The sequence below is a fragment of the Macaca mulatta genome, chromosome 11 (assembly GCF_049350105.2).
Source record: "Macaca mulatta isolate MMU2019108-1 chromosome 11, T2T-MMU8v2.0, whole genome shotgun sequence".
NCBI classification, from domain to species: domain Eukaryota; kingdom Metazoa; phylum Chordata; class Mammalia; order Primates; family Cercopithecidae; genus Macaca; species Macaca mulatta.
Window position 1 is genome coordinate 104,222,911 of NC_133416.1, and position 11,521 is coordinate 104,234,431.

At 37.6% G+C, this 11,521-nt stretch overlaps 1 pseudogene; it reads right to left on the reverse strand.

Moving 5' to 3' along the window:
- Nucleotides 1-5,924: 5,924 nt before the first annotated feature.
- LOC713608 (elongation factor 1-alpha 1-like) lies at nt 5,925-7,581 on the reverse strand (annotated as a pseudogene).
- Nucleotides 7,582-11,521: the final 3,940 nt, after the last annotated feature.

The window sequence follows — 11,521 nt, forward strand, 5'->3', positions numbered from 1 at the left end:
AATAATAAGATACCTAACATAGGTTACATTGATTATAGAGTAGCCAAAAGAGCACACAATCTTTAGAATTTGACAAAATGTATTTGAATCCTAGCTCTACTGTTTATTAGCTGGGTCCCTTTAGGCAGCTTATTTAATATCTCTAAGAATCTACTCTTTCATCTGTAAAATGAAAAATAATGACATCAGCTTCATAACTTTATTATGAGGATCAGAAGAAAGTCATGCAAAAGACTTTCTAATGATCTTAGAGAGAGGAAGTCCTCTATAAACGTGACAAGACCTAGAAGCCATAAAAGATTGCTATTTTGACTGCATAAAATGTAAACATTTTTGCATGACAAAATAATGCATAACCAAAGCCATAAGAGGGTAAACTGGAAAACATTTTTGTAGCATTTATGACAGATAAATTACTTTCATTCTCTCATATATCGATGAAGAAAAGGACCAATTTATTGAAAACATGGACAGAAGACATAAAAATACTCCATAGAAGGTGAAATACAAATAGCTTATAAACATATAAAAAGATGCTCAACTTCGGGCTAGGCGCAGTGGCTCACACCTGTAATCCCAACACTTTGGGAGGCCAAGGCGGGTGGATCACGAGGTCAGGAGATCGAGACCATCCTGGCTAACATGGTGAAACCCCGTCTATACTAAAAGTACAAAAATAACAGCCAGGCATGGTGGCGGGCGCCTGTAGTCCCAGCTACTAGGGAGGCTGAGGCAGGAGAATGGCATGAACCCGGGAGGCAGAGCTTGCAGTGAACCAAGATAACATCACTGCCCTCCAGCCTGGGTGACAGAGAGAGACTCTGTCTCAAAGGAAAAAAAAAAAAAAAAAAAAAAAAGATGCTCAATCTTACTTGTAATATAACATAAATATAACATAAATGCAAAGTAAAACTCAATAATAGACTATTTTCACCTAACTCCTAAATGATAGGGGAAGTAAGCATATTATTAAGGGAAGTGTAAATTGGTACAACTTTTTCTGAAAAGCAATTTGACAACAGCAATTTTTAAAATAATAATTTAACCATATACTACTCCTCTGAGCAATTTCCCATCTGGGAATGTATACGCCTGTGCTCTCCGGTATAGCAGCCAGTGACCATATTTGGTTACTGAGCACTTGAAATGTGGCGTATCTGAAATGACATGTAATTTAAGTGTAAAACACACACTGAATTTTAAAGCCTTAGAATAAGTAAAATAATGTAAAATATTTCATTTTTTAATTGATTACATGTTGGAAATGACATATTTTGGATATAATGAATTAAATATAATATACTATTAAGATTAATTTTACTTATTTCTTTTACTTTTAAAAATGTGGCTGCTAGAACATTGAAACTTACATATGTTGTTCACATTATATTCCTTTTGAACCTTGTTAGCATATACAGTTCTACCTGCATGCATAAGAAATTATGTATGTAAAAAGAATATCTGAAAAACATCTTTAATATTCACCAATACAGTCTTTGCTAAATAAAATATGATACATTCAGACAATAGAATATTATGTGGACTGAAAAAAGAATGAGACCAGTCTGCCCTAAGATGGGGAGCTTTCTGCTAGATATTATTAAGTTAAAAAAAAAATAAAGCATGGAATAGATGTGTAGTGAGTTAATGTTGGTGTTCAGTGTATATTAAATGAATTTTGAATGAATTATGTAAATTGTACTTATGCATAGAATATTCTTGGAAGATGCACAAGAAATTGTTTTTAGTTATCGTTCTAGAGAGAGGAAATTGTGGTTCACCATCAGGGGCTGGAGAAGATTTATTTTTAACTCTACTTTTTTGTATTGATTAAATGTTTTGCAACATGTATTCATTACCTATTTAGAAAAAAACCTGTATTTTCAAGTTTTCATTGTCTTTGAAGCAAACAATTCTTATAAAGAATTTCCTGAAGTCAGCTATGTGAAGGTGGAAGACGGATGTAAAATCACAAAGCCTTACGCAGTAGTAGGTTCCTAAGAAATAGCTGTTTCTTTCCCTTCCCCACACTTTGACTAAGAGCATAGATGTCATAATAGAATCTTTCCACATTTCAGAGATCCCTTAAGCATCCCTATCACGTTATGGCTCTAGAGATGTCAAATGTAAATGGGATGAGGCTACACTGATCCTGTGACATGCCCTGGAAGTTAGTTATTTCTCCCCAATAAATCCCAGAAACTGGCCTGCTTACTTTTATATATGTCTCATCAAAATGGAAGGCAGTCTGTATAATGTATAACTTCCCAGTCAGTGTAATATTGTAGGCTGTCTACAAATTTTATTACTATATTAAGGGTTGAAGCAAACTTTTCCAGTTATTACATCCTCGGCACTAAAATCTTCACTCTCCTTGTCAGTCTCTTGATTCTTCAGCAGTTAAAACACTCTCTTTTATTTCTGTATCAGAAACTCTATGTGCTTCCCTAACCTCTTTGTCTACTTCAATCACCTCTTCTCACTTTGATGAAGTTTGTTGATTGATTGCTTCTCATGGGTACGACTGGCTTTCCGGCCCTTTGTCTAAATTTAAAACACTGGAGCCATTCTTCAGAAAATACACAGTACTCAATCAATTGCATTTGCTCATAAAATATCTTTTTTTTTTTTTTTTTTAACAAAAGTGTCTTGATTCTGCTTCCTCATTTCCATTCCCATTGCCTCTGCCTGAGTCCAGGCCCTCTTCATCTTGTCTAGAATATGTCAATTACCTCTTAACTAGTCCGTGTGCTTTCAGACTCCCCACTGGCAATCCATTTTCTACTTTACTGCTAAATTCTAAAAACAGATTCATGCCTCCATTCATTCATTCGTCAGACATTCATTAAGTATCTCCTTTGTGTCAGGCATCATGCTAGGAACTGGGGACACAAATACTAATTTTTCACAGGCAGGCACTACGTTTCTGGAGCTTAGAGTTCAGTGCAGGAAGCCATCGAGTAGACACATGGTTTACAGTGTACAGGGGTGGGCACAGGATGCCCTGGCAGCATCCATCAGGGAAGGAAATTTCCCCAGAGCCCTTGCTATCTGGTCCAATTGCTAAGAGACAGGAGGAGATGTTCTAAGCAGAGGGAGTAGCAAGGGCCAAAGCTAAGCAGGGTGGTACATGGTGTGTGTGGTGAGTGTGACTGGCCAGGCGGTCAGAGAAGATTTACAGGAGTCAGCACCAGGTAGTGGCAAAGGGCCTAGGGGGGCCATGCAAAGGAGTTCGAACTTTATTCTGAGGGCATATGTTTTAAGAACAGTGGTCATGAGATCAGATTTGCATTTTATGGAGATCATTATGGTAGGAGTTTGGAGGAGAGCTGGAGGGATGAAAGACTGGAGACTGGTAATAAGGTTAGGAAGAGGCTGGTTCAACTATTTGGTCATGAGGATAACCTAAATCAAGGTAAGAGCAGTAGGGGTGCTGAGCAGCAGACAGATTTGGAAGAACTCAACAATAAAATGGACTGGGTTTAGTGATTGCCTATTTGGATGTTTGTGAGAAGGAAGGAAGGGGGAAAAGTCAGAATTGACTCACAAATGTCTGGCTTGAGCCCTTGGGAGGCTATGAGAGGTTATGGAACAGGAAATGGCTTGGCAGAGAGAAGATAGTGGCAGTTGAGTATGTGGTCTGCATTCAGGTGAGAGATTTGGACTGGAGGCATTCATTCTTCATCCATTTACTCATTTAGTTAATAGATGTTGAGTACCTACTACATGCCAGGCACTGTTCTAAGCACAGGGATAGTGGCAACCAAACAGGACAAAATTCCTGTTCTAGTGGCAACCAAACAGGACAAAATTCCTGTTCTTGTGGCACCTTCATTCCAGTGAAGAAACTAAACAAACCCACACAAGTAAAGCAATGCATAATGACCTGTTGATATGTGCTTTGAAGACAAATACATTAGGATAGGGCGAGGAGACAAAGTGTGATGGGGTGTGAGGGATATTTTAGATAAGGGCATCCATGGAAAAGCATCTTTCAAGAGGTGCTATTTGAGCACAAACCTGAACGAAATGCCAGAGGGAGCCATGGGAACATTCAAGGGAAGAATATGCAAGGAAGAACCATGTGGGACAGCAGGCTCCCTAAGCAATGGGTAGCAGAGGTTGTGGGAAAGAGCGGGAGGGGAAAGGGATGCAGATGTTCTCATAATAGGACCTCTAACAGTACCTAAAAACCTTGATGTTTTGAGTGTATCATCTTGCTTCCTTTTGAAGCCAACCCTAGAACTAATTTCTTCCTCCATCATCACTTCCCAGCCTCTGATTAATATAGCACTGGCAACTTTGTATCACTAGTATTTGTTACCTTGGTATAATCTGAGCTTCTCCAAGTTAGGGATGCTGTTCATCTTGGTCACCTCAATAATCAGCACAGTGTGTCAGGAGCTGGTCCACAAATGTGTGTTGACAGAACAATATCGACAAACAACAGGACACAGCGAAGGTAAAACTGATGTCTAGGGGAGTGGTAAGTGGTTGGTGACAAGTAGGAACAAGGGATTGCTTTTTTAAAAAAACAACTTTATGTTTTAAAGCCCTGTAGTTTTACGTATTTCTCTTTGACAACTTTTGGTATTCATCTCCATCTCTCTAATAACTTAATTTGTAATTTTTTTTTCAATTTTAGGTTTTACCTATTGACTTTCCATCATAGAAGATGAAGAATCACTTCTCTCTGCACCCTCCTCCACCTGAACTACACACATATATACACTGCCCATATCCCTACCAACCCATTATAGCTGTGTCATAATTTTTGTTAAATTAACATTGCAGGTTCACATTTTAATGGCTATGTAAATAGTATTCACACCAGGTTATGTGGTATATTATGGTTGTTATTACGACTTTTCCTTTCTTGCACAATTTTTGTTTCCCTAGTGGTGGTTTTATTTCTTTCTTTCTTTCTTTATTGTCATTTGGTTAATTGGTTGGTTTTCTAGTTTTCTGTGTCTAGTCATGAATTAAGCTTCTGGTCTACTGTTTCCCAGTCCTGTAACCTCTTCTAATACAATTAGACACGTGAGGGGTGTGTGTGTGTGTGTGACTCTTCCTGATAATAGCACTACTAGAATCTTTCGACCTGCTACTTGCCCTGGTTGCTCTTTGGGCCCAGTGCTCACCTGTCATCCTGGGATTTTTCTTCACCTTTCTGAGACTGTATGTCCTGTCTTCCTCTGTTTTGGTTCACTCCTTTGTTTCAGTGTATCAGTTCCTCAGGCAGCTTCTTTGCTTCTTTTCATTAGAGATGTGGTCTCACCATGTTGTCCAGGCTGGTCTCAAACTCCTGGGCTCCAGCAGTTCTCCCACCTCAGCCTCCTGAGTGGTGGGGAGTACAGGTATGAGCCACCGCTCCTGGACTCAAGTAGCTCCTTGATAAGGTACACATAAGGAAAATTTGTTGAGGCTTTACATGTCTGAAAATGTTTTTATCCCTTCTTGACACTTGAATGATAAGACAGCTAGATAATTTTAGAGTAGTAATCATTTTTGCTCAGAAATATAGAAGTATTGTTCTACTGTCTTGTAAATTCTAGTGTTACTGTGAAGAATGGAAGTCATTCTTATTCTTTTTTTTCCTCATTAAACTTTGTTTTAATGGGTCTTAAAATTCTGTGACAGCTTTTTAGTCAAGTTGTTTTCATTAAAAAGTACTGACTTTAAAAACTAATGTCTTAAAACTGCCACATGCACAAAAATAGAAGAAACAACAACAAAAAAAACCACACACAAACCCAAACATGGTCCACAAAACATTCTCCTTTCCTTCTGAAGGTTTTGCAATGCATTGTTATCATTAACCACTCTTCTACTATTAACCTTAAATGGCCAACTGAATCAAACAGTTCTGACACTGTTCTTCCACCACTGATTAAGATTGGAGTGGCAGGTCTTAGGGATAATATTCATTTAGCCTTCTGAGGTTTCTGGGCAAACTTGATAACCTTGCCAGCTCCAGCAGCCTTCTGGTCCACTGTTTTGATGACATCCACAGCAAATGTCTGTCTCATATCACAAACAGCAAAACGACCCAGAGGAGGATGGTCCAAGAAATTCTCAACACACATGGGTTTGCCAGGAACCATACCAACAATGGCAACTTCATCAGACTTCAAGAATTTAGGGCTGTCTTCCAGCTTATTACCATAACAGCAATCGATCTTTTCCTTCAGCTCAGCAAACTTGCAAGCAATGTGAACTGTGTGACAATTCATTAGAGGGGCATGGTCAGCACCAATATGGCCTGGATAGCTCAGGATAATCACCTGAGCAATGAAGCCAGCTTCCATTGGTGGGTCATTTTTGCTGTCACTAGCAACTTTGCCACAACAAACATCTTTGACAGACACATTCTTGACATTGAAGCGCATATTGTCCCCAGGAAGAGCTTCACTCAAAGCTTCATGGTACATTTCTTTTTTTCTTTTTTTGAGATGGAATCTCACTCTGTCACCCAGGCTGGAGTGCAGTGGTGCAATCTCGGCTCACTGCAAACTCTGCTTCCCGGGCTCAAGCGATCCTCCCACTTCAGCCTCCCAAGTAGCTGGGATTACAGGCATGCATCACTATGTCTGGCTAATTTTTGTATTTTTAGTAGAGTCAGGGTTTCACCATGTTGGCCAGGCTGGTCTCAAACTCCTGGCCTTATGTGATCTGCCCTCCTCGGCCTCCCAAGTGCTGGGATTGCAGGCATGAGTCACCACGCCTGGCCCATGAAGCATTTCAACAGACTTTACTTCAGTTACAATATTGACTGGAGCAAGGGTGACCACCATATTGGGTTTGAGAACACCAGTCTCCACTCGGCCCACAAGCACGGTACCACTACCATCAGTTTTGCAGACATACTGGAGAGGTAGACCCAAGGGCTTATTAGTTGGATGAGTTGGTGGTAGGATGCAGTGCAGAGTGTCAAGCAGCATGGTTCCACTGGCATTGCCATCTTTATAGGTGAATTTCCATCCCTTGAACCAATGCATGTTAGCATGTGGCTCGAGCGTGTTGTCACTATTTCAACCAGAAATTGGCACCAATGTTACTGTGTCCATGTTGTAGCCAATTTGCTTAATATAAGTGCTGTCGTTTTTCGCAATTTTCTCTTCTGGCCATAGGGTGGCTCAGTGGAATTCATTTTGTTAACACCAACAATTGGTTGCTTCATACCCAGTGTACAAGCAAGAACACCATGCTCATGGGTCTGCCCATTCTTGGAGATGCCACCTTCAGATTCACCAATGTCAGCAGCAACAATCAGAACAGGAAAGTCAGTTGGAGATGTGCCTGGATTCATGTTTATGATAAAAATCTGTGTGTCCTGAGACATCAAATTTCCATGGGGAGATATCAATGGTGATACGAAGTTCAGTCTCTGCTTTCAGTTTATTCAAGACCCGGGCATGGGAAAGAGCCCTTTTCCATCTCAGCAGCTTCCTTCTCAGATTTTTCGATGGTTCTTTTGTTGATGCTACCACATTTGTTGATCAGATGATCAGTGGTGGTGGACTTGCCCAAATCTATGTGTCCAATGACGATGATGTTGATATGAGTCTTTTGCCTTCCCATTTTAGCCTTTAGGAGTGGTTTTCACAACACCTGTGTTCTGGCAGGAAACCCATTGTGAAAAAGCCATTCTGATATTTGAAACTTGTTTAGTAACTTTTTTTTGAGAATATTTAAGGCCTTTCAAGCCAGTGTTATTAAATTTGAAAATTTTTGTTTTGTTGTGTCTTTTTAAGACTTTGTTTTTCTCTTACAAGTGAAGAACATCACTTTATTTCTTAATAATTAGGAACTCTTTGCTCCTGAGATCTTTTTAAAAATAAAGTTATTGGTGCATAATATACAAACAACAAATTGCATTATTTAAACCTGATATGTTAATAATATTGAGTCTTCTATCTCATGAACATGATACAGCTCTTCATTATTTAGGTCTTTAACTTCCCTCAGTAATGTTGTATAGCTTTCAATGTACAATTATTGAATATAGTTTAGTACATTTATGTGTAATTAGTTCATACTTTTGGATGTTGTTGGAAATGAAATTGTAATTTTTATTTTTCTGATTGTTTATTGCTAGTATGTAGAATTCTATTTTTGTATATTGACCTTGCGTAGGCCTTGCTGAGTTCAAATAGCTCTAGGAGTTTTTTTCTGGATTCCTTATGATTTTACAGTACACAATCATGCTGTCTGCAATAAAGAGAGTTTTACTTCTTCCCTTCCATTATGTATACTTGTTGTTTTCTTCTTCTCTCCCTTCTCCTCTTCCTTTCTCCTCTTCCTATTTCTTCTTCTCTTTCTTTTCATCTTCTTGTCTTATTGCACTGCCTAGGGCCTCCAGACGAATGTTGACTAGGAGTACTAGTAAGACTGGGTATTCTTGTGTTAATCTTAGGAGAAGACATTCAGTCTTTCATCATTAATTAAGGTGCTCTCTGCAGGCTTTTTGTAGAGGCCCTTGAACCAGTTTAGGATGTTTCCTTCCTTCATTGTTTTCAGTTTGTCGAGCATTTTAAATCATGCGTAGATGTTAAATTTTAGAAAAATGTTTTTGCTTCATCTATTGATATAATTATATGGGCTTTCTCCCTCATTTTGTTAATATGGTGAATTATGTTAACTGATTTTTGAGTGTTAAACCAATCTTGGATTTCTCCAATAAATCTCACTTGATCATAATCTTTTTTATAAATTACTGGATTTATTTTGCATATATATGTGCACCTATATAATTTTGTCTCCATGCATAAGGGATATGAGTTATGGTTATTTCTTGTAATGTCTTTCTGGTTTAGTATCAGAGTAATATTGCCTCTAAAAAATGGGTTTAGCAAATATTCTCTTCTTTTCTGTTTTCCCAAAATGTTATATTATTTCTTCATGTGTTTGATAGAATTCAACCGTAAAGCCATCTGATCCTGAGGTTCCTTTGTGAGATGGCTTTCTTAATTTTGGATTCAATTTTTATGGTACATATAGGGCTATCATATTATCTATTTCTTCTTGTGTCAGTTTTAATATTTGTCTTTCAAGGTATTCAATTGTTTTAGTTGTGACCAAATTTATTAACATGTAGTTGTTTATCCTATTCCCTTATTTTTGTAAATATCTTTTGGATTTGTATTGATGGCTTCTCTTTCAATCTCGATATTGGTAATTTGTGTTTTCTCTTCCTTATTGATAAGTCTAGCTAGAGATTTCTCAATTTTATTAATCACTTCAAAAACCAGCTTTTGGTTTCATTGATTTTTCTCTATTGTTCATCTTTTTTCAATTTCATTGTTCTGTACTCTAATCTTTACTTGGTGTTTAATTTGCTCTCTGTTTCTTAACAGACAGCATAGATCATTGATTTTGGACTTTTTTTCATAATATAAACACTGATTTCATAATATAAGCACTGATTTAGCTGTTTCCATGAGTTTTTATTGTTGCATTTTACTTATCACTCAGTTCAAATATTTTCTATTATTATTAATATTTGTGATTTGATTTTTTCCTTCACCTATGGGCTATTAGAAGTAAGGTTGTTTTATTTCACGTTTGGGGCTTCTCTAGGTGAGTTATTGTTTTTTAGTTTATATTTAATACTGTTGTGATCAGAGAGCATACTCTGTAAGATTTATTCTGTTAAACATCTACTGACTTACTTTATAGCCCAATATATACTCCATCTTCACGTGTATTTGAAAAGAATGTTTATCCTGAAGTAGTTGGCTCTAGTATTCTACAAATGTCAGTTAAAATAGTTGGTAGTGTACAGATCTTCTACATCTTTTCTGATTTTTTTTAATCATCTGGATGTTCTATGAATTACTGAGAAAATTCTGTCAGTGTCTCCAACAATGACTATGGGTATGCCTTTTTCCCCTTTTAGCTTTGGTACTTGTTCTTCATATGCTTCAAAATTCTCTTATGTTCACATATACACTTAAAATTGATAATGGCTTGTGGTTTTATTTACCATTTTATCATTATGAAATATTTCTCTGTCTCTAGAAATATTCTTTGTCGTGATGGCTACTTTTGGAAATCTGTATATGTTTATATAATTCATATATTAGCAAGGCTTCCAACATTTGGCATCTATTGTTCTTTAAACTATTATACAGAACTGAGCATACAATATGTACATAGGCACAGAGGCAGGGACAAAAATGACAGGACTGTTCCAAGGCTAGTAAGATTTGATGAGGCTGTAGCATCAGTGGGGACAGAGGAGTGGTTTCCATTTGGCCCTTTATACTGTATTATGGCTCTTGACCGTATAGCATAATGGTTTGGGACAGTCTTTGCAGTCCTATGGTCCCAAGTTTAACTTCTGAATCTACCATTTATTAAACTTGTGACCTTGGGCAAGTTACTTAACCTCTATTTCCTCATATGTAAAGCGGAGACAAATAATGGCACATACTTCATGTGTTTTCAGAAAGATGAAATTATATATATATAGCATACATACACATTACGTCTAGACACACAAATACAGTGCTTAGTAAAGTGTTCAATATTTATTTTTATATGTATAGCTAGTATTATATATGTATATATTATATTACACGTATTATTATATATATTTTCATATAGTCGTCTCAATTTTCCTGCTGGCTTCAATTTTCAGAGATTTAATTAATTGTCCTTTTTGTTTGAAGCTTTCTTTTCTCCATTTGCTCCCATTCTCCCTGCCCCCACTCCCTTACTCTGCTTTCTTAGTTCCCAACTTTCTGGGCCTCCTCCCTGCCCAAATTGGATTTCATAGCCTCAAGAACTGCAGACTGTACAATTAAGGTAGTTGCTGCTTGCTATCTTTCTCCTTTTTCCACTCCCCCATGAACCTCAATAACTTGGCTACGATTTCAATTTCTGCTCTGAAAAAAATGCACTTATTAGAATTTTCCAATAATCTGCAATATGAATGCAGATAACTGGGGCTTATGTACCTAGTTCAGAAACACACCCCATGTAGTTGTGATGAAAGAATAACACTTTTTGCAGAAGAAATGCTCCATATTTATGATAAATATTCTCAGCAAAAATTGTCAGTAGAGCTACAAAAGGCCCTTTGGAAGGGGCACTTGAAAACTCGGCTCAGTAACTTTCTTTTCCACCTTGAAGCATCCCCTTCAAAAGAATTCCCAACCAGATGATGTTTGACGTTCCTGACCGAGCTCGCAGCATGATGAAAAAAAGATCATGGGTTTTGAAGTAGGTTAGTGCAGACGCCTAGTCTTCGGGTTATTTCTCAGCCTGAGCGCGTTTCCTGGCTTGTAAATTGCATGTAGGAATCCTTTCCACATCCACAATCCTATATCCACATCCACAATAGTTTCCCTTATTATGGGTCTTGGTGCATCTTATACCTTTCATTATCATAGTTTCACTTTCCATTTAAGTATCTAATAACGTCAGCTTCCTATAGTGGATTGTAAGCTCCACGAGGCCAAGGACCACGAGAATTCACTGTACTCTTGTATCCCCAGGCTAAATCATCACTGTACAC